We start from the raw sequence: 21145 nt of genomic DNA, 5'->3' as shown, positions 1-21145 counted from the left end.
AGATTTTTAGATTTTTAGATTTTTAGATTTTTAGATTTTTAGATTTTTAGATTTTTAGATTTTTAGATTTTTAGATTTTTAGATTTTTAGATTTTTAGATTTTTAGATTTTTAGATTTTTAGATTTTTAGATTTTTAGATTTTTAGATTTTTAGATTTTTAGATTTTTAGATTTTTAGATTTTTAGATTTTTAGATTTTTAGATTTTTAGATTTTTAGATTTTTAGATTTTTAGATTTTTAGATTTTTAGATTTTTAGATTTTTAGATTTTTAGATTTTTAGATTTTTAGATTTTTAGATTTTTAGATTTTTAGATTTTTAGATTTTTAGATTTTTAGATTTTTAGATTTTTAGATTTTTAGATTTTCAGATTTTTAGATTTTTAGATTTTTAGATTTTTAGATTTTTAGATTTTTAGATTTTTAGATTTTTAGATTTTCAGATTTTTAGATTTTTAGATTTTTAGATTTTTAGATTTTTAGATTTTTAGATTTTTAGATTTTTAGATTTTTAGATTTTTAGATTTTTAGATTTTTAGATTTTTAGATTTTTAGATTTTTAGATTTTTAGATTTTTAGATTTTTAGATTTTTAGATTTTTAGATTTTTAGATTTTTAGATTTTTAGATTTTTAGATTTTTAGATTTTTAGATTTTTAGATTTTTAGATTTTTAGATTTTTAGATTTTTAGATTTTTAGATTTTTAGATTTTTAGATTTTTAGATTTTTAGATTTTTAGATTTTTAGATTTTTAGATTTTTAGATTTTTAGATAAATGATAGTAGTGATAGCCTTCATTTTCAGATTCCGAGTGTGAAGAGTGTCAACTGTAATTTTTAAATGAAACTAACTCTGAAGCAAGTCTGGAATTGAAACATACAGAAGTTCCACCAACGCTTGCAGAGCTCAATTTTCTCTTCTCACAGCAACAGATACTAAATTTGTCAATTTTCCAAGAAGACAGTTACATTTTCTCAGCATAACGAAGAAAAAAACATCTCCACTTGCTCCAGGCACCTTTCCTTTCACAGATCAAAAGTCTTCATCTTTCCAATTCACGGTGCACAAACGGAAGAAAAACACTATCCACATTTGACTCTTTTCAAGCGCATATTTGTGTCACCTGGTATGAAGGTGATAAGGACTCCCCAGTCGTGTAGCCTGCAGTTCGCCCCGAGGGAACACAGAGTCAGACCCACTGACGCAAAAGTCCCCAGAAAAGGAAGAGGAAGATCTTGGCTGAAATCTTAACTTTGCACGATTCATGCATCGGTAGTTTGAAAGGGTGATTCAAAAATATTTATTTTATTTGAAATAAAATACATTAAAATCCAGAGTTTTTTTTAAGGTCCTATAAGCTATTGTGATTCGCATGTTTATAGGACCTTTTCAAATAATACCCTAGAAATACACTTTGAATACAGATTGTAATTCTCAAGGAAAACAAGCAGAAGAACAAATCTGATTTTTATTTAAACAAGTACCACCCTAACGAAGCAAAAACAACTTCCCAGGTAAAACCTGTGACACCCACACCTTCACGTCGCCATTTTTTTTCTTGCGAACCTTGAACGTGCCCGATTGCTTGAGAAAGCAAGCAAAATATCATCATGTAGCAACGTCACGTATCGTCATTTTCGACCGAATGCACATCCCAAAAGGATCGGATGTGGATCCACTTTTGCCGGATGTTTTTTTCTTTTCTTACCTTTGAACGCTGGGTACACGTACTCTTTCTGTCAGACCCAACAGTGGGAAGCAAATCATTTTCCATGGTCCTTATTTATAGAAAATACACACGCATACATGCACACACACACCCAAGGAGATCATAACTCTTTTATCCTTTGACAGACAGGATGAACCCCCCCTAGAGTAAACATCGGCAGGATTCTGTTGGGATTTTCAGGAACAAACTTGCTGAACTGAAGTTGATCCTTCAACTGCACTCGAGCAGTTTTGCTCCTTTTGGTTGGGACATGATGTTGAAATGTTTGAATAGGAAATGAAGGTCATGAAGTTGGAAAATTGTCAGTTTCAATTACGGTGAAGATGAAACAGGTACTAATTTTGCTTTGGACAGACTGAGTTGACTCAAGTTGAATAAACATTGAAGAATTGAAGAGCAAAATGCTAAAAATAAAATCTTTGGAAAATAATCTAAGTAAAGATTAAGCCAATTTTGATCATCGTGCATCTATGCACGTTTGTGAAAATGTCTCAAGCCGTCCAAGATTTCGTTAAAATGATCAAAAATCTTATCAACGCATCATTTCTTTATTTTCGTCACTTTCCTTGAAGTAACTCAATGACCATAATTTACTTCAACCTGTAAATTCTTCTCACTGTCCTGTGTGCTTGATCGTAAGGTAAACTTTCCAACTGGTCCGGAAAATGCAAAACATTTCTGCGCATCACTCCATAATTCTTTTTATCCACACCGTGAGGTTGTGCCGGTCGTGCTAAAAATTCTTCATCCAACTTCAAACACTCTGGAGGCATCCGCTCATCAGCTTAGCATAAATTTGGCCCAACCTGGACCCGTTGGGGGCCACGGCCCCGTAACCTCGTTATTTAGCTTTAATCTTTGGTCGACCTTAAAGCCCGTGTTTTCCCCTCCCCTTGAGCAATCAAAACATTAAATCACTTAAAATTAACCCCGGTGGGGATTTTGGCCTGGGGGAAAAAGTTGAAAAAAATAAACTTCAATGGGAGGAAAAGCGAAGCGGAGAAGTTTGTTTTTCCGCCCAGCCGACATTGATTGACCACTTGAGCGAGGAGCTTCCTGTTCTAGGGAAACAAGGAGGCGTGTCAGGGACGTGATCTCATTTGCATTTGTTGGGGAAAGTATGTTTGCGGGATGGTGTGCTATCGACTATATTAATAAAAAATATTTTTCCATTATATTAATGAAATTTTAATGAAAATATAGATTTATAAAAAAAAACGATTTTAACTTTATTTCAACAAAAAAATCGGAAATCTGGCAACCCTACCTAAAATTAGGAGCCCCGAAGTGATATTTGTGAAATCTTTCAAATACAAATAGTGCAAGTTTACTACAAATTACTTCCTAAACATTTTTTTAGGACAGCGATAGGTTTGGATTTGAATGAAATTTTTAATGAATTTATCATTTAGATATCTGACAACCAGGTCATGAGTCATCGCTAGTTAGCTGATTTTATAGAACCCCAGCTATATGAAACGAATCTTTTATTAAAAATTACGACACTTAGACTTTATAAAGTTTAATAAATATGACTTACGTGCTCATAACTTTAGACAGCGTTGCCAGATCTGTGATATTTCCATTCAAACCTTTGATGATTATGATTCACCAAACAAAAATTACTGAGCATTTTTGAAGTTACAAATACTGAAATTTTCTGAGAACGGATGCGCGACAAAAGGTCAAAAGACATAAGTTCGAATCGACAAAAGGTCGAATGGACAAATGGTCGAATGGACAAAACGTTGAAAGGACAAAATGTCGAATATGAAAAAAATAAACTAACATTAATAATTATAACTTTCTAAAATATTCCTGAAAAAATAATTTGAGAATTTTTTTTTCACAGACAAATCCGATTTTTTTACTGTTTATATTTATCGATATTATTAAATGAAAAGCAATTCAAATTTAATGGTTTTTTCATTAATCAACTTTTCTAAGTCTGAATGACCTATTTTTGAACTTACAAATACTGAAATTTTCTGAGAATGGATGCGCGACAAAAGGTCAAAAGACATAAGTTCGAATCGACAAAAGGTCGAATGGACAAATGGTCGAATGGACAAAACGTCGATAGGACAAAACGTCGAATGTGAAAAAAATAAACTAACATTAATAATTATAACTTTCTAAAATATTCCTGAAAAAATAATTTGAGAAATTTTTTTATAATTTTTTTTATAATGTGAATGGACAGAAGGTCGAAAGTGTACATAAGGTCGAATGGACAAAACGTCGAAAGGACAAAACGTCAAATGTGAAAAAAATTAACTAACATTAATAATTATAACTTTCTAAAATATTCCTGAAAAAAAATAATTTGAGAAATTTCTTTTTCACAGACAAATCCGATTTTTTTACTGTTTATATTTATCGATATTATGAAATGAAAAGCAATTCAAATTTAATGGTTTTTTTCATTAATCAACTTTTCAAAGTCTGAATGACCTATAAACCAGGGCTGTGGAGACGGAGTCAGAGTCGGAGCCGGAGTCAGTGGAGTAGGGATCTTTTTGGGGACCTGGAGTCGGAGTCGGAGTCGGAGTCACCAAAACTCGAACAGCTGGAGTCGGAGTCGGCTAAATTTTTATAAGCTGGAGTCGGAGTCGGAGCCGAAAATGTCTGATAACCCGGAGTCGGAGTTATCTCAAATTCAACAAAAAATGTGATTTTTTTAATTGTTCGGTATTTGCTATTGTACAGCATAATTTACAAAACTTCTTACATTTTAAATTGTTAATAATTTTCTCATACTGTATGCCTCATGCCAATTTGACGGAAGGTGATTTTCATTGTAAATCAATGTGCATTGAAAAATCTTCTTGTAATTATTCATTCAACAAATAACAATTTAATATTTAAATTTATTAGCTTATAAATTAAATGCGTACACCAGGGATGCCAGATACACAGATTTGTCTGTGTTTCACAGACATTTGAGCTCGTGTCAGACATTTTTTGAGGTACACAGACTTTTTAAAAACTTCATTTAATTGTTATTTTGTTAAAATATCAATCGAAACTTATTTCGTTAGTCTTCAAATGCTTAAAAACACAATTTTTGATAGATTTCTATGACTGTAAATTTATTTATTTGAATTTTAGACAAAGACACAGACATACACAGACTTTTTCACAGACATTTTAAAAAATCATCTGGCATCCCTGGCGTACACAGCAAAAAATCCGATGGTAAAATCGCATGCAAAAGCATGCACATCACCTTCGTCAAAATAAACTCTGCATGTACAATTTTTGTAAACACAAAAAAAGGTTGCAACCGACGGGATTCAAACCCAGCACCAACAGTACGGACTGGCGCCTTAGCCCGCTCGGCCATCAGACCGATGTAAAACGGATAGGATAAACGTATATGTCAGCTTGACATTTCGGTCAGGTAGGTTTCCCATACTGATGGGCTACATATTTCAAGGTGTAATATTACACAGAATTTCATAAAATAATGCAAAATTTATTTTACACCCAGGCCTTTTACACGCAGCTGGATTACTTCTTTATTTGCTGTGTATTTGAGGTTAATGTAAGGTACGCACATCGGAAGGAATCGGTCAAGAAAAAATCAAATGGGCAGCAGCGGCAGTGCAAGCAAGTCAGAGAGGGTGAAGAAAAGCCCCAAGAAATCGCTCCCTCTCCTTTGTTCTGATGTTCGTAAAGCTGTTTCTTGACCCCTTTCCTTCCGATCTGCATACTAGCCTTAAATACGTAAATCCAAATTTACTTATAAAACTGTTCTTCTGAAAATGCGTTCAAAACTGGAGATATTTTTTGATGTCGTTTTGTGATTCGAATTTATTTTCCTCGAGAAAAACATGACACTTAGAGAATAATTAAATAATCCTATTTATCAATGATTTCATAATAATAGTTAACTAACTTTGAAAACATTTAAAAATATGTGGAGTTGGAGTCGGAGTCGGAGCTAACCGTTTGTTGAAAGCTGGAGTCGGAGTCGGAGTCAGAGTCGGCTAGAGTTGGTAGGCCGGAGTTGAAGTCGGAGTCGGAGTCGGTTGGAGCTGAAAGCCGGAGTCGGAGCCGGAGTCGGAGTCGGAGTCGGCTAATCTTAGAAAACCGGAGTAGGAGTCGGAGTCGTTTGAAATATGACCCGACTTCGCAGCCCTGCTATAAACTATAAATCCTTGTAGCGACCTCAAATTTGAGAGAAAAAAAACATCGCTAACAGGACATTCAATTTGTCATATTTTCCTTCGCAAAAAAAAAGAAACTCCTCCCCTCGAAAACACCCATTTACGAGATAACTTTTCCACCAGCTGCTCCTGTGCAATCTGTGGGTTTTCCGGTTGAGGTTAAACGTTTTGCTGTTTGAAATGAAACCTGCTCGAAAGTCGAAATAAATCAGAACAAATGCCAACCGGGCTTCGATTTGTCCAATCACTCTTGAAAAATCGGACGTTGATTGATTAGACGGGTTTCGATTGCTAGTGGAATCGATTTTTATTTGATTTTATATTTTATTTTCCTGTGCCATTCATGCCGAACGATTTCAAATCGATCAAAATGGAGGGGGAGTTGTCGGATGCTCGATTTATCAACATTTTGGCAGCTGTTTCAAGAATTTTACGATATTGCTCATCATTCTCCATTCCATTAGCCGATACATTTGGCTGGTGAAATTACCCCTGAATAAGTGATACCTTTCGCACTTTCATCACTCCGAACTGCGCCAAGTGTAATCCCCTTAAAGTCCATTTCATTCATTGTTAATCAAACCACGTGTGTTTCTGGGGTCAGCAAAAAAGGAGAGTAATTTCCATTCCACTTGTGAAATGACCTTTTTTCGGGGGGAATTAAAAATACATCAAAATGGACTAAATGTTCACCGAGGGATAAATTATGTAGCAGGTATTTCTCCATACAAACTTAACCAACCTTAGTCTAGCAAATATCTCACCACAGGTTAAGGATTAGCAAAGGTTGATATGGTCGTTGATCCTTCCGGAAAAAAAGGTGTGTCCTCCCGTCTTTAGTCCATCCATGCAGCGAAGACTAGCAAAGAGTACTTTCTTTTCAGATCACGTCCCGAAGATTATCGATCGTTGATTGTGTTTGCTCTAACAGCACCAGACTGATGATGATGGCGAGCTCAGCTGGCAACACTGCTGCAGGATGAACTAAAGTGAAATGCTAAATGGGTGGCATTTTAATTTTTCAATCAGCATTTTAAAGTTGCGTTTTATTTCAAAGGATTCGACGGCGGCGATGGATTTGATTTAATTTAAAAAAAAAAACACACCAATCGGATCTAATTAAACACTAATTGGTTTTGAATTTATTTTTTCTCACCGGAACAACAATGTAGTTGAAAAAATAATAATTATGTTGACTTTAAAGCCTCACTAATCATCGAACAAAGCCAGTGGTTACAATGAGAGGATTTTTCCAACATAATCACTTGAGCTTGGTTGAATGAGATTATTTGATCCGATTAGAGCGGGCTCGCGGTTTGAATTCCAACCACGTACCTATTTGAGCCGGGAAATTTGGTTTCAAAATTCCCCAGTGAACGGTTTGATTTGCTTTTATATTGAATTTTACTAAAACGGAAATTAATTATCCGATAACAACGAAGAGTAATTATGATTTATAACTAATTGCTGTCGATAAAAAGCATAACCGCAATCGTTCACTTTATTGTTTCTAAAAAATTGCTGAAACAATGCAACTTAATTACGCTCGATTAATTAACAAGCATGACGTTTAGTTATGGATCAATGGATTCTCCAACAAAACATTTTGATTTTCACATCAAAAGTCAACCAACGCGTCATAATTCGATTAAATCTCCACAAAGCGTGTCGAACTCAATCGATTGTAATTATCGTCTCTTTTAGAACTCTCCCCCACTGATGGTCAAGCTTAATGTCGCCTCTCCTGCCCTCAAAGGAGAGGTCAACGAGAATGTCATCGACGATGATGGCGAAGTCGTTCCTGGCGATGAGTGGTTTCCAGTATCTTTAATGCCAACCGTTTATGTGCTTTTGGTCGTGATGCTGCAGGGCAATGTGCTCCGGAAACCATCCGCACTTCGTCGCCGTCGTGCTAACTTGTCGTACGTGCATTTTTGGCCAAATTGAGTCAAGAACGCCATTTTGTGCAGCTCATTTCAATCCTGAAAGTATTTTCAGTCTTGTCATGTTATCTTGTCACTCCTTGAAAATTCATGTAAGTGCGACAACTTGCCAAAGGGATTTCAGGTCAGAACGCGTTTGACGCACGTACAAGTTAGCCTACCGTAAACATTTGTAATTATAACTCAGGACTCCAGAAACCAACTTCAACCAAACTTGCACAAATGGTCGTGCTTTCGTTTTTGTTTATTCAAAACATTAAAACGCGTTTCTCTCGAAACGTCGAAATGGCAGGTGCGACAAGATAGCACGACGACGTCGACTCGGTCAAGTTTTATCACAAGCGCTAAATTTGAAACCATGTTTTTTTTAATTATGAACACTTTTTTTATAAAGTGAAAAATTCCAAAATTTTCGTCCATTTATATTGAGAATCAATGTAACACATTTTTTTAATATAGCGATTGGCTTAAGATGAAATACAGTGCCTTTGCCGAAATCTTATTTTAAAAAATTCTATAGATGGATCATATATGATTTAATCCAATTTTATATCTATAAATAAATTGAGACAAATTTTCAAAAAAAAAATATGACTTAATATTTGTATAGAATTTATTGAAAGACAATTAGAAATGTTAAGTAAAAATATGATTTTGAACTTTTTGAAATTAAACATTAAAATAACCTTACCGTTTGACGAATTCTGGAATTCTATTACATTTTTACACATTGAATCAAGTTTGTGAGAAACAAAAATCATGTCAAAGACAGCCTGGGATTCAACATATCATTTCTGATCGTTCCGATAGAAATATTATCAGAATAATTTATTAAAGAATAACTTTTCGTGGCTTTACTTCAGCAGCTAAAGGTACAATCTTTAAAGTTTCTTTGAAAAACTTATGAGTATTTTCTAAAGCTTTTGAAGAAAATTCGGACGTGAGCAATCGTGGGTTGAAAAATATACGAAATATTGTTTTTTGTCGAAAAATAAACCTTAGGTGGATTAACCTTGAAAAATCGTGCCCATTCTCAAAATTTCTGTACAGTGCGTTTTGTTCTCAAATCCGATTATGCATCTGAAAATAAAGTTTTTTTAACCCGTTTTTTTTTCAAAGCAACCAAAAAAATATTATTTTTTTAAATATGTCAACATTATTATACTTAGTGATTTTTCAGGCTCGAAAATAGCAAATTTCACGGGGAACTCAATTTCAAAACACCAAATTTCACGCAAATTTCGCGGAATGTAATTTTTTTTAAATAACTCTGAAAATCTCAAGTTTAAATCACAGAAACTACTTTTTATGTTTCATTATATATTGTTTAACTAAACTAAAAACAATTTCACTAAACTTGAACCTGACACCAAAAAATCTCCTAATTTTCCAAAAAGATTCTACCTGGTTATGGATGGGCTCTATACATCTTTTGAAACCAAACGTTTGGTCATGCGTATTCTAATTTATTGAACTGCTTTTTTATATTCGACTTATAAAGCTTAAAAGTTTTCGTTTATTGGCTTCATTTTATTGAAATTCATATCAGAGCAAGATTATACAATCTTGTTCAGCCAAAATGAGTTAAATAATTTGTTTTTTTTTTTGCGACATTTACCATATTAGAAATAATTTTAAAGGTTTTAATCTCCCAATTCAAAATTAAAATTTTAAATAATAGGCAAAAATAATATATTTGTTACGAAATCGAAATTTTTATTCAAAATAAAAAAAACAAAAAAAGTAAGTAGTATAACTTTCACGGGAATCATCCACCCAAATAATCAAATATCGTAAAACCAAACAGAACTCAGATAATTCTGAAATGTTTTTAACAGTTTATTTCAAAGATTAAAAATATCCTTCATTCCTATTTGAATAAAACAAAGCTTGATTCTTTTAATTTTTTATGTAACTATACCTTTCAAATAAAACAAAAGTATTTTTTTTACCAGAGCAAATGAAAATAGTCCTAACTTAGTTAGTTTCTGAAAAAAATGGAAAAAATTGATCAATTCTTCAAATGGCTCATATCAAGCTTTTCAATTGAAAACTAATAAAATTTACTTAAATAGTCTGTATGGATGAAATATTTATTATGTTGTTATTTAAAAACGATACTTAATCCACCCTTAGGTGGTTGGCGCCTTCCTCACATTTAAAGGATGCTATCCAAAATGCAAAAAGTGCGTAAATAACTCTTAAGTGCTTATAACTTCTGATAGAGTTGTCAGATCTTCAATGTTTTGGATGCGTTAAAAAGGTATTTTGAATACCCATCCTACGATAGGTCCCATGAGAGATCTGGACAACGTTTCCATCAAAATATCTGAGATCCGGCCTCCAAAAAGCGTATTGGGTAATTCTCCGCCAACTCACACAGCAGTTGCCCCGACCCCTCTTCGATTTGCGTGAAACTTTGTCCTAAGGGGTAACTTTTGTCCCTGATCACGAATCCGAGGTCCGTTTTTTGATATCTCGTGACGGAGGGGCGGTACGACCCTTCCATTTTTGCACATGCGAAAAAGAGGTGTTTTTCAATAATTTGCAGCCTGAAACGGTGATGAGATAGAAATTTGGTGTCAAAGGGACTTTTATGTAAAATTAGACGCCCGATTTGATGGCGTAATCAGAATTCGAAAAACGTATTTTCATCGAAAAACACTAAAAGTTTTAAAATTCTCCCATTTTCCGTTACTCGACTGTAAAATTTTGGAACATGTCATTTTATGGGAAATTTAATGTACTTTTCGAATCTACATTGTCCCAGAAGGGTCATTTTTCATTTAGAACAAAATTTTTCATTTTAAAATTTCGTGTTTTTCTAACTTTGCAGGGTTATTTTTAGAGTGTAACAATGTTCTACAAAGTTGTAGAGCAGACAATTACAAAAATTTTGATATATATACATAAGGGGTTTGCTTATAAACATCACAAGTTATCACGATTTTACGAAAAAAAGTTTTAAAAAAGTTGGTCGTCATCGATCATGGCCGTTCATGGTCACCCGCGACAGACACGGACGACGAAACAAAGAGAAACGCAAAAAGTAACTTTTTCAAAACTTTTTTTCGTAAAATCGCGATAACTTGTGATGTTTTTAAGCAAACCCCTTATGTCTATATATCAAAATTTTTGTAATTGTCTGCTCTACAACTTTGTAGAACATTGTTACACTCTAAAAAATAACCCTGCAAAGTTAGAAAAAACACGAAATTTTAAAATGAAAAATTTTGTTCTAAATGAAAAAATGACCCTTCTGGGACAATGTAGATTCGAAAAGTACATTAAATTTCCCATAAAATGACATGTTCCAAAATTTTTACAGTCGAGTAACGGAAAATGGGAGAATTTTTAAAACTTTTTTATTGTTTTTTTCGATGAAAAATACGTTTTTTCGGAATTCTGAGTACGCCATCAAATCGGGCGTCTAATTTTACATAAAAGTCCCTTTGATGCCAAATTTCTATCTCATCACCGTTTCAGGCTGCAAATTATTGAAAAACACCTCTTTTTTCGCATGTTCAAAAATGGAAGGGGTCGTACCGCCCCTCCGTCACGAGATATCAAAAAACGGACCTCGGATTCGTGATCAGGGACAAAAGTTACCCCTTAGGACAAAGTTTCACGCAAATCGAAGAGGGGTCGGGGCAACTTTTCCCGATTTCGTGTGAGTTGGTAGAGAATTACCCTATTAATAACACTTAAGTGCTTATAATTTTTGATAGATTTGTCAAATCTTCAATGTCTTAGACGAAAGGTCTATTAAATACCTTTCTGAAAATGTATAACATGACGGGTTTTCTTACAAAAACCACCCTTTTACAATCTTCCGGACTTTTGTTAAAATCGTTTTTTAGCATAACTTTTGAAGTACTTAACTAAACTGCATAATTTTTAATAGCGACTTTTGGGACCCCAAGACGGATCAAATGACGCCTATGTTGGTAATTAAACCAGGGAATTCACTCGCTTAATTCTACAGTATTTTAAAAGTTTATTTTTATTCCTATTTGAGTTTGATAAATCATTTTGAGAAAAATCGTTACAGTTTCTCACACACATAAAATTTCACGGGAAATCGCGGAAAAAGCCAAATTTCACGGATTTCACGCTGTCGGCGAAATCGTGAAATTTCACTAGCTTATTTTAGCTCAAAAGTGACTTTTCCATTCCTTCAATGCAACACATCGAAAAAAAAAATCAAAAATAATTCTCTGCCTGTGTGCCTGTGTGTGAGCTAGCTGTTACCCGATCCCTCTTCGATATCCGTGAAATTTTGCTTTAAGAGGTAATTTTAGTCCTTGATAACGAGGTTCATTTTCCGATATCTCTTCACAAAGGGGTGGAACGATCGCTTTAATTTTTCTCGAATTTTTGCTAAGACAATTTCAGTGATTTGTAGCGCGAAACCGTGAAGACATAGAAATGTTGTGTCATAACTTTTGCGTGAAACTGGACGCCACATTTGACGGCGAACTCAAAATTCTGAAAATAAAATATAATGATGCATTTCAAAAATCAAAAAGCAAGTCAATTTGAAAAAGTGATTATTCGAAAAAAAAAATCCGTAAAAAAATCGGCCTGTGAATAATCCGCAGAGAGAGTCGAAAATCCGTACGGCAAGGATAAATTGGTAGCCTTAAGTATGATTTTCAGATACTTTAAAGATTGACTAGGTTCCTCAAAAAGCCGCCTTAATTTCGGAACGATTGTCACTAGAGGGTGACGATTCTCTAGATTTTGAATTTCCCGGGAATCGAGAGTTGAATTTGGCCATTTCCCGGGAATTCCCGGGACCCGGGAGTTTTTTTAACTATGCCAATAGTGCCAATAATTGAAAAAGGAAAAGTCATAAATTTATGTCTTTTCAATGAATTCAATTACAATTAATTCATACTTATTAAAAGAAACGTTAATTTAAGTAGCCTGATTACTTCAAGGAACTATTTCAGCCATTAGATTTTTTTTCTTAATCTGCAAATACAAGATCGTTTTTGAGCTTTTTGGGACACAAAATTGTAGTTTAAAATGTTTACGAGTCTTAATTCGCACACAGTGATGTTTCAAAAGTTGTTGCATGCACTTGTTATCAGATTTTTGTGAAGTAAAAAATAGCAAATATATAATTTCCCAGTATCGCAATGTGATACATAACTGTTCAAAACAATTTTATGATTCATTTCTTGTTTAAGGTCAACTGAAAATATTCATTGAAAAAATATTTACAATTATGAGGAAAACCCGAATGTTCGGACCTTAACAAAGATTGGGGTAATCTTTACAAATTGCAAGAGTTTTTTCTTCCAAAATATATTCTAATATAGAGGAAAATGTGAAACACAAAATGACTTATTGACATCAACAATAAAATAGCTATAAAGAGGATATGAAAATTGAAAATTTTGAAAAGGGTTTTCTCTACATCAATTAATAATACAATTCAATTCAATGTATTTTATTAGTAAATAATCAATTAACAATTCCGTATTTCATATAACCTAATAGAGTTTTTGAGTTCCTTTCAACTATGATTTGAACTATAATTCATTTTGATGTAATTGGATATTCTAACAGTGAATTTGGCAAGAGAAGGAAAAATTTATAAATTATACAAAAATAAAATAAAAACACCTTATATTTCATTTCTGGGATGTATGCTTTAAGGTAAATTTTGGGATCCACATTTTTTAGGCTTCTCTCAATTATAGTTATTGGAACGTACGACAAGTGAACAGCCAATGTTATAAACCGTTTCGAATTATTCAAATGTTTTTATGATTAATTTATAACATTTTGCTTCGATTTTTATTTGTATAAAATTTCCCGGGACTCTCGACCAAATTTCACGGGAATCGAGAGGTCCAAAAATGGTCGATTTCCCGGGATTTTTTTCCCGGGAATTCCCGCTCGTCCCCCTCTAATTGTCACATTTACATAACTCGTATTTTTTATATGGAACCAACCTCTTTTCCCGGCGCTCCCTGAACCGCTTTGCTGGAAAACTCTTTCCGTCAACAGAATGGCGTACAACACGGGGACACACCCACCTTCACACGTGTGGGCACCGCCAAGATGACGTTCGTACATCCTACGTGAAAAGCCCGAAATGATCCCCGGCTGATGTTTTCACACGTTCAACGCCCGCACGGTGTGCAAAATCCCCTTTTCAAGCCTACAAAACAGTGCTGGCGTTGTGATTGCTTGCCTCATCTGGGGTTTGTTTTTTGAATATTACATTTTTTATCACGGTTAGTACGCGACAAGCTAGCGAAAACTTCGACGATATGAGGCAAACAGGCTTTAACACCTGTGAGTTCTCGTCGTCGTTGTAATCCCTCTGCAATGGTGCAAGGTTGAGGAAAACTTCTAACCCATATGACACACACTTTTGTTATAGCTTTAAAGCGTTACTGAGAAACCGGGCGCCACCGACCAACTCGGGTGAAACACACACGTTCTGTTTTCTTGCACACCTGGTGGAAATTGTGGAAAATCGGGAGCTTTTCCTCAACCGACACCGCAAGGGAAGACCCGGCTGTTGATCCCACCTACAGGAGAAGTGTTAAGCCATGTGGGAAATTGTAGGTTTTCCTTGTTTTGAACAACTCCTTACGAACACACTTTCATGGACCTAGACGTTTGACCGCATCAAATTCAGTAGGTTCACAGTCATACTATACATACCGAAGGTTGATCATATAAAATGTTTAGTACACCACTTAGTTGTACTAAAATTCTAAAGAAAACTCACTGTTTCTATCAATGTTTTCCATACATTTGTACTATCAACAAGTGCTTGAATTGTTTTCAAATTTGAAGAACTTATTTCCACCAATGTGGTTCAAAACAGGACCTCTTACCCTACCTCCCCTTGATAGAAGAAGTGAAGCACATCATCACGGTGCGCGATGAAAAATTAAACATATGCGAAACGGGTGTGTGTGTGCACATCCTGATGCCCATCAGCCGGCAGTTTTTCCACTTGACGGGATCTCATTACCGTGACCAGCACCACACCGGCTGGGGGGCACACATGAAGACCAAGTGGGATGGTGCCGTTTGAGGAGTTGCCCAGTGGAGGTTGTGGGGGCAGGAATGTAATTTAATTTCCCAGCGGTTTAATTTTTCTTCCATTGTAATGAGTTGAGAATCGCTAGCTGATGGGTTGGTATTTTATTCAATTAAAATAATTAAAAAATTCCAGTTTGTTGAAAGCACTGAGGGAATACTACAAACAAACGCTAAACACATTCGAATAAAAATTAATGATTTGTTATTCTAAACACTAAAGTTTGTAGGAATATAATTTTTTGATAACGTCATTAACCTCGTGATTGCACGGAGAAAAATGAGTTCGAAATATCTTGAACAAGCGCTTACGTCTCATGGTACGTTTTTCAAAAACGAATTTGAACACTTTGTTCGTGGTTCCCATTTTCATAAACGCTTGTTCACGATTATCGGAACTCTTTTTTTTCGTGTGACAATCATTGATTCATGATCATTTTTATAACTTAACAAGAAAAAAATCGTTATCAGAGTCCAAAGTCCACTTGAGCAATTTATAATCATTTTGGGCATCAATATTTTTTAATTGCCTTAACTTTGTAGGCACATTTTATTGATTCGTTCATAAAAGTTTCCGTACAAATTTTACAGCATTCAAAATTGGTATTGAAATGTTCTTTTTTGAAAGAAAAAGTTACTTAATCCACCTCTTTTGCAATTTTGCTGTGAACCTGTCAACTTTTCTGTCCTTCTATAGAAACAAAACTTTTTTCTACCAACAATAGAAGAATGGAAAATTAAAACCTTTCAATACTTAGACGGGTGCTGAAAAATTAAAATTTTCAACACTAGTATCAAAAAGTAACATTTTTCAATATTTTTTTTTGTTATGAAAGGTGAATTTACTTAACACTTGGATGTTCGACATGAAATTACATCCAAAAACCGTTTTTCGAAACTGCAAAAGTGTTGTAAGCAACTCGTTGCAAAATTTGATTTTTTCAGCACTCGTCTTATTTATAAGCAATTCTCTACGAAATCGGTCATTTTTTAGAATTTTATTTTGTGTTTTTTAATCCGACTGAAACTTTTTTGGTGCCTTCGGTATGCCCAAAGAAGCCATTTTGCATCATTAGTTTGTCCATGGGTAATTCTCTACCAACTCACACGAAATCGAGAAAAGTTGCCCCGACCCCTCTTCGATTTGCGTGAAACTTTGTCCTAAGGGGTAACTTTTGTCCCTGATCACGAATCCAAGGTCCGTTTTTTGATATCTCGTGACGGAGGGGTGGTACGACCCCTTCCATTTTGAACATGCGAAAAAGAGGTGTTTTCAATAATTTGCAGCCTGAAACGGTGATGAGATAGAAATTTGGTGTCAAAGGGACTTTTATGTAAAATTAGACGCCCGATTTGATGGCGTACTCAGAATTCCGAAAAACGTATTTTCATCGAAAAACACTAAAAAGTTTTAAAAATCCTCCCATTTTCCGTTACTCGACTGTAAAAATTTTGGAACATGTCATTTTATGGGAAATTTAATGTACTTTTCGAATCTACATTGTCCCAGAAGGGTCATTTTTCATTTAGAACAAAATTTTTCATTTTAAAATTTCGTGTTTTTCTAACTTTGCAGGGTTATTTTTAGAGTGTAACAATGTTCTACAAAGTTGTAGAGCAGACAATTACAAAAATTTTGATATATATACATAAGGGGTTTGCTTATAAAAATCACGAGTTATCGCGATTTTACGAAAAAAAGTTTTGAAAAAGTTGGTCGTCATCGATCATGGCCGTTCATGGTCACCCGCGACAGACACGGACGACGAAACAAAGAGAAACGCAAAAAGTAACTTTTTCAAAACTTTTTTTCGTAAAATCGCGATAACTCGTGATGTTTATAAACAAACCCCTTATGTCTATATATCAAAATTTTTGTAATTGTCTGCTCTACAACTTTGTAGAACATTGTTACACTCTAAAAAATAACCCTGCGAAGTTAGAAAAAACACGAAATTCTAAAATGAAAAATTTTGTTCTAAATGAAAAAATGACCCTTCTGGGTCAATGTAGATTCGAAAAGTATATTAAATTTCCCATAAAATGACATGTTCCAAAATTTTTTACAGTCGAGTAACAGAAAATGGGAGAATTTTTAAAACGTTTTTAGTGTTTTTTTCGATGAAAAATACGTTTTTTCGGAATTCTGAGTACGCCATCAAATCGGGCGTCTAATTTTACATAAAAGTCCCTTTGACACCAAATTTCTATCTCATCACCGTTACAGGCTGCAAATTATTGAAAAACACCTCTTTTTTCGCATGTTCAAAAATGGAAGGGGTCGTACCGCCCCTCCGTCACGAGATATCAAAAAACGGACCTCGGATTCGTGATCAGGGACAAAAGTTACCCCTTAGGACAAAGTTTCGCGCAAATCGAAGAGGGGTCGGGGCAACTGCTGTGTGAGTTGGCGGAGAATTACCCCCATATAATTTTCCATACAAATTTGGCAGCTGTCCGTACAAAAACGATATGTGAAAATTCAAAATTCTGTATCTTTTGAAGGAATTTTCTGATCGATTTGGTGTCTTCAGTAATGTTGTAGGTATGGATATGGACTACACTAAAAAAAAGATACGCGGTAAAATTTTGTTTGGTGATTTTTCATTTGACTGTTTGTCACTAAAACTTGATTTGCAAAAAAAACACTATTTTTATTTTTTTTTAATTTTTGAAATGTTTTAGAGGACATCAAATGCCAACTTTTCAGAAATTTCCAGGTTGTGCAAAAAATCTTTGACCGAGTAATGATTTTTTTAATCAATACTGATTTAAGAGCGAGTTTTTCACCGATGTGAAACAGGTCGTATCGAGGTGCTCCGATTTGGATGAAACTTTCAGCGTTTGTTTGTCTATGCATGAGATGAACTCATGCCAAATATGAGCCCTCTACGACAAAGGGAAGTGGGGTAAAACGGGCATTGAAGTTTGAGGTCCAAAACACATGAAAAATCTTAAAATTGCTCGCATTTCCGTAAAACTTCATCAATTCCAACTCTCTTAGATGCATTCGAAAGGTCTTTTGAAGCCCTTCAAAATGTGCTATAGACATCCAGGATTGGTTTTACTTTTTCTCATAGCTTTTGCTAATTACTGTTAAAAATTGATTTTTTTAAAACTTTAATAACTTTTGGCAACAGCCTCCAACACCCATACTCCCATAGGTCAAAAGTTAGGGAATTTCATGGACTATAAGCCTACGGTATTAACTTTTTGGCCAATCGCAGTTTTTCTCATAGTTTTTCGATTTTTCTAGAACAAACATTTTACAACGTTAGTTTTTGCTCTGTAGGCCTCCATAGCGGCACTTTTTGGTCTCAATTTTGACATATTCGGAATCCTCAGAAAATTTTACATTAGATTGAGGTGTTGGAATTTTGAATTTGATTGGAAAAATGCCATTGAGAATTAATTAAAATATTATTTAGAATTTTGTCGGATTAGGGGTAAACAAGTTTTCGCCTACTTGATACAGCATTTGACGTATTGATCATAGGGTAAATAAGATCTATTTCTTTTTTCAAAAATGTTTTATTTCATTATTTTTTAAATCAAAATTACAACTCCAATACTTCTAACTTACGTGAAATTGACCGAGGATTCCGAATATGACAAAATTGAGACCAAAAAGTGCCGTCTTCTTGGCCTACAGGGCAAAAACTAACGTTGTAAAATGTTTGTTCTAGAAAAATCGCAAAACTATGAGAAAAACTGCGATTGGCCAAAAAGTTAATACCGTAAGCTTATAGTCCATGAAATTACCTATCTTTTGACCTATGGGAGTATGGGTGTTGGAGGCTGTTGCAAAAAGATATTAAGGTTTTAAAAAAATCCATTTTTAACAGTAATTTGCAAAAGCTATGAGAAAAAGTTAAAACAATCCTAGATGTCTATAGCACATTTTGAAGGGCTTCAAACGACCATTTGTGTTGCGACACGCCGTGCAACATCAACTACGGGAACCAGTAGCCAATCCCCCGGTCGCGTGAACTGTCACAGTCCGAATCGAGCGGATGCGACAAAAGAAGAAAATGAAGCAAAATCAAAACGTAAACATTGAAAGTGAATGTGCATTTTGTAATGAGGAGAAAAGATCAAGTTTGTGAGGGATTTTGTGCGATATTTGTAGACGGGCGGTTCGAATGTAGGAAAACTGGTGGCGATTTGTAAGTAGAAGGCAAAAGAGAAATATTTTGTTCTGTTTCTCGCGCAATATTTACCGTTATAAAATTACCTGTAGCGCAACAAATTCTCACCTGTAAAACCTGCGGAAACTTACCTGCTCGAAGACTCCAAGTACGAAGATTCGTGAGTACCTAGAAATAGCTAAAAACCTAGAAAAAGAAACTTACCTTTATAAAACAACCTCACAGAAACGCCTACACATAGGGTAACTGTTCCATGATTGAACCAAAGTAAAGGAACTCAGTGCCAGAAGAGTAGTGAAGGAGGAAACCAATTCTTGTGAGTGGTTAAAGGAAAGGTGTGTAAATTTAAACTAAAATAAACAAATATTTACAGTTTGAGTTGCTGAACAACAAAACGTCGGCTACTACAAAACGCTGGTTAATCCATCCGAACAATCTCAAAAAGAATTGACACACGGTGTCACAAAATGTCTGGCACGGACGATGAAGCTCTGGAGACGGCGCTAGCTTCATGTGGAACCTGCAAGGTGAAGATTGCCGCTGGCGAACAGACTGTCAGCTGCGGAAACTGCAATCACCGGTTCCACATCCAGTGCGTGGAAGGCGAGGCTGCAACCCAAGTTGGAAAATGGTTCTGCAAGGAGCAAATTTGCCAGATTGCCAGCCTGATCGAAGAAGAGAAGTTGCTGGCATTGGCGGAGAAAATAAAGAACCTGGAAGATGCCCAGAAAATCGAGTTGCTGCTGAAACAGAAGGAGAGGAAGATGCTGCGCGCACTGGAGGTGAAGAAGCTAGAAGAGGAAGAGAAGATGCGCGCTGAAGAGGAGGAAGAAGAAGCTGCCTTGCTGGAACGTATGCTGCAGGCCAAATTGCAAGAACTGGGCCGCAAGGAAGCCAGAATAAAGTCGTTCGACGAAAAGATGGCGGACCTGGATCGGAAGATACAAAACCTGAAAACCGCTACCGGATCAGGGAAGACACAGGGACCAGCAAAAGATTCAGATGAAAACGGCAGTACTAGCGATGGCGATGGGCAGGAGAATCGAGATAAAACCAACAGGAACAAACACGGGCTGGGGCAGCAGAATTCCGGTCCAACTAAGGCACAGCTGGCAGCGCGAAACGGGCTTACACAAAAGCTTCCATCGTTCTCGGGTAAACCAGAGGAGTGGCCTCTGTTCTACGGAGCATTCCAAGCGTCCAATGCTGCTTGCGGGTACTCCGACGTTGAAAATCTTGTGAGGCTTCAGGACTGTCTGACGGGACACGCCCTCGAAATGGTGAGCGGTCAACTGGTTCTCCCGAAGACTGTCCCTAAAGCAGTTGCAAAGCTGCGCATGCTGTTTAGACGCCCGGAACAACTGCTGCAGGCTCACTTGGCCAAGGTACGGAATCTGCAGCCACCTAGGTCCGACAAGCTGTCCACTTTCATCCCGTTCGGAAATGTTGTCGAGCAGATGTGTGAGCACATCGAAGCGGCTGGTCTCAATCAACATCTGATCAATCCATTGTTGATTCAAGATCTGGTTGAAAAGCTACCAGATCCCGAGAAACGTCAGTGGGTCCGTTTCAAAAAATCGCACAAAACGGTGACCTTAAGGACGTTCACTGATTTCATCACGGAAATAGTTGAAGAAGCCTGTGAAGCGAACGTCACACTCGACTTCTTGTCGTGTGGGCAGTTATCGAGGGAAGAGGAAAAAAGTACCGAAACAAGATACTATCATCGCGAAGAAGAAGAACCAGAAGCTGGTCCTGGAGACCAAAGGAGGTTGGCGCCTTGCAAGATGTGTCACAGCACGGAGCATCGCCTGCGTGATTGCGGAAACTTTAAGAAACTGAAGTACGCTGAACGTCTGCAGCTGGTGTCTGAAGAACGACTGTGCAACAGGTTTCTAAACGATCATGGTGGCCAATGTTGGTTCAAGTTTCGCTGTAGCGTCGGCGACTGCAGGGAGCCCCACCACCCGCTCATGCATCCGGTGGAAACAGTTGTGGGGGTAAACGCACACATTTGCTCTGGCACTGACGTGATGTTCCGCATGATGCCGGTTCAGATCCATTGCGCTGGACGATCGCATAC

At 35.8% G+C, this 21145-nt stretch overlaps 1 protein-coding gene and 1 long non-coding RNA gene across 3 annotated transcripts in view; one reads left to right on the top strand and one right to left on the bottom strand.

Annotated features, from left to right (window-relative positions):
* The window catches only part of LOC6045914 (prolactin-releasing peptide receptor), a 194775-nt gene that overhangs the window by 127466 nt on the left and 46164 nt on the right, over positions 1-21145 (bottom strand). The gene's annotated exons all lie outside the window — the stretch shown is intronic.
* On the top strand, positions 19021-19458 carry LOC119767012. Its single transcript, XR_005277266.1, has 3 exons — positions 19021-19080; positions 19155-19222; positions 19288-19458. It is a non-coding gene; the product is annotated as an uncharacterized LOC119767012 (long non-coding RNA).

Source organism: Culex quinquefasciatus, chromosome 2, assembly GCF_015732765.1.
Source record: "Culex quinquefasciatus strain JHB chromosome 2, VPISU_Cqui_1.0_pri_paternal, whole genome shotgun sequence".
Taxonomy (NCBI): Eukaryota; Metazoa; Arthropoda; class Insecta; order Diptera; family Culicidae; genus Culex; species Culex quinquefasciatus.
Note: the sequence above shows the minus strand (reverse complement) of the source record. Positions and strands in the feature narration are given on the sequence as shown.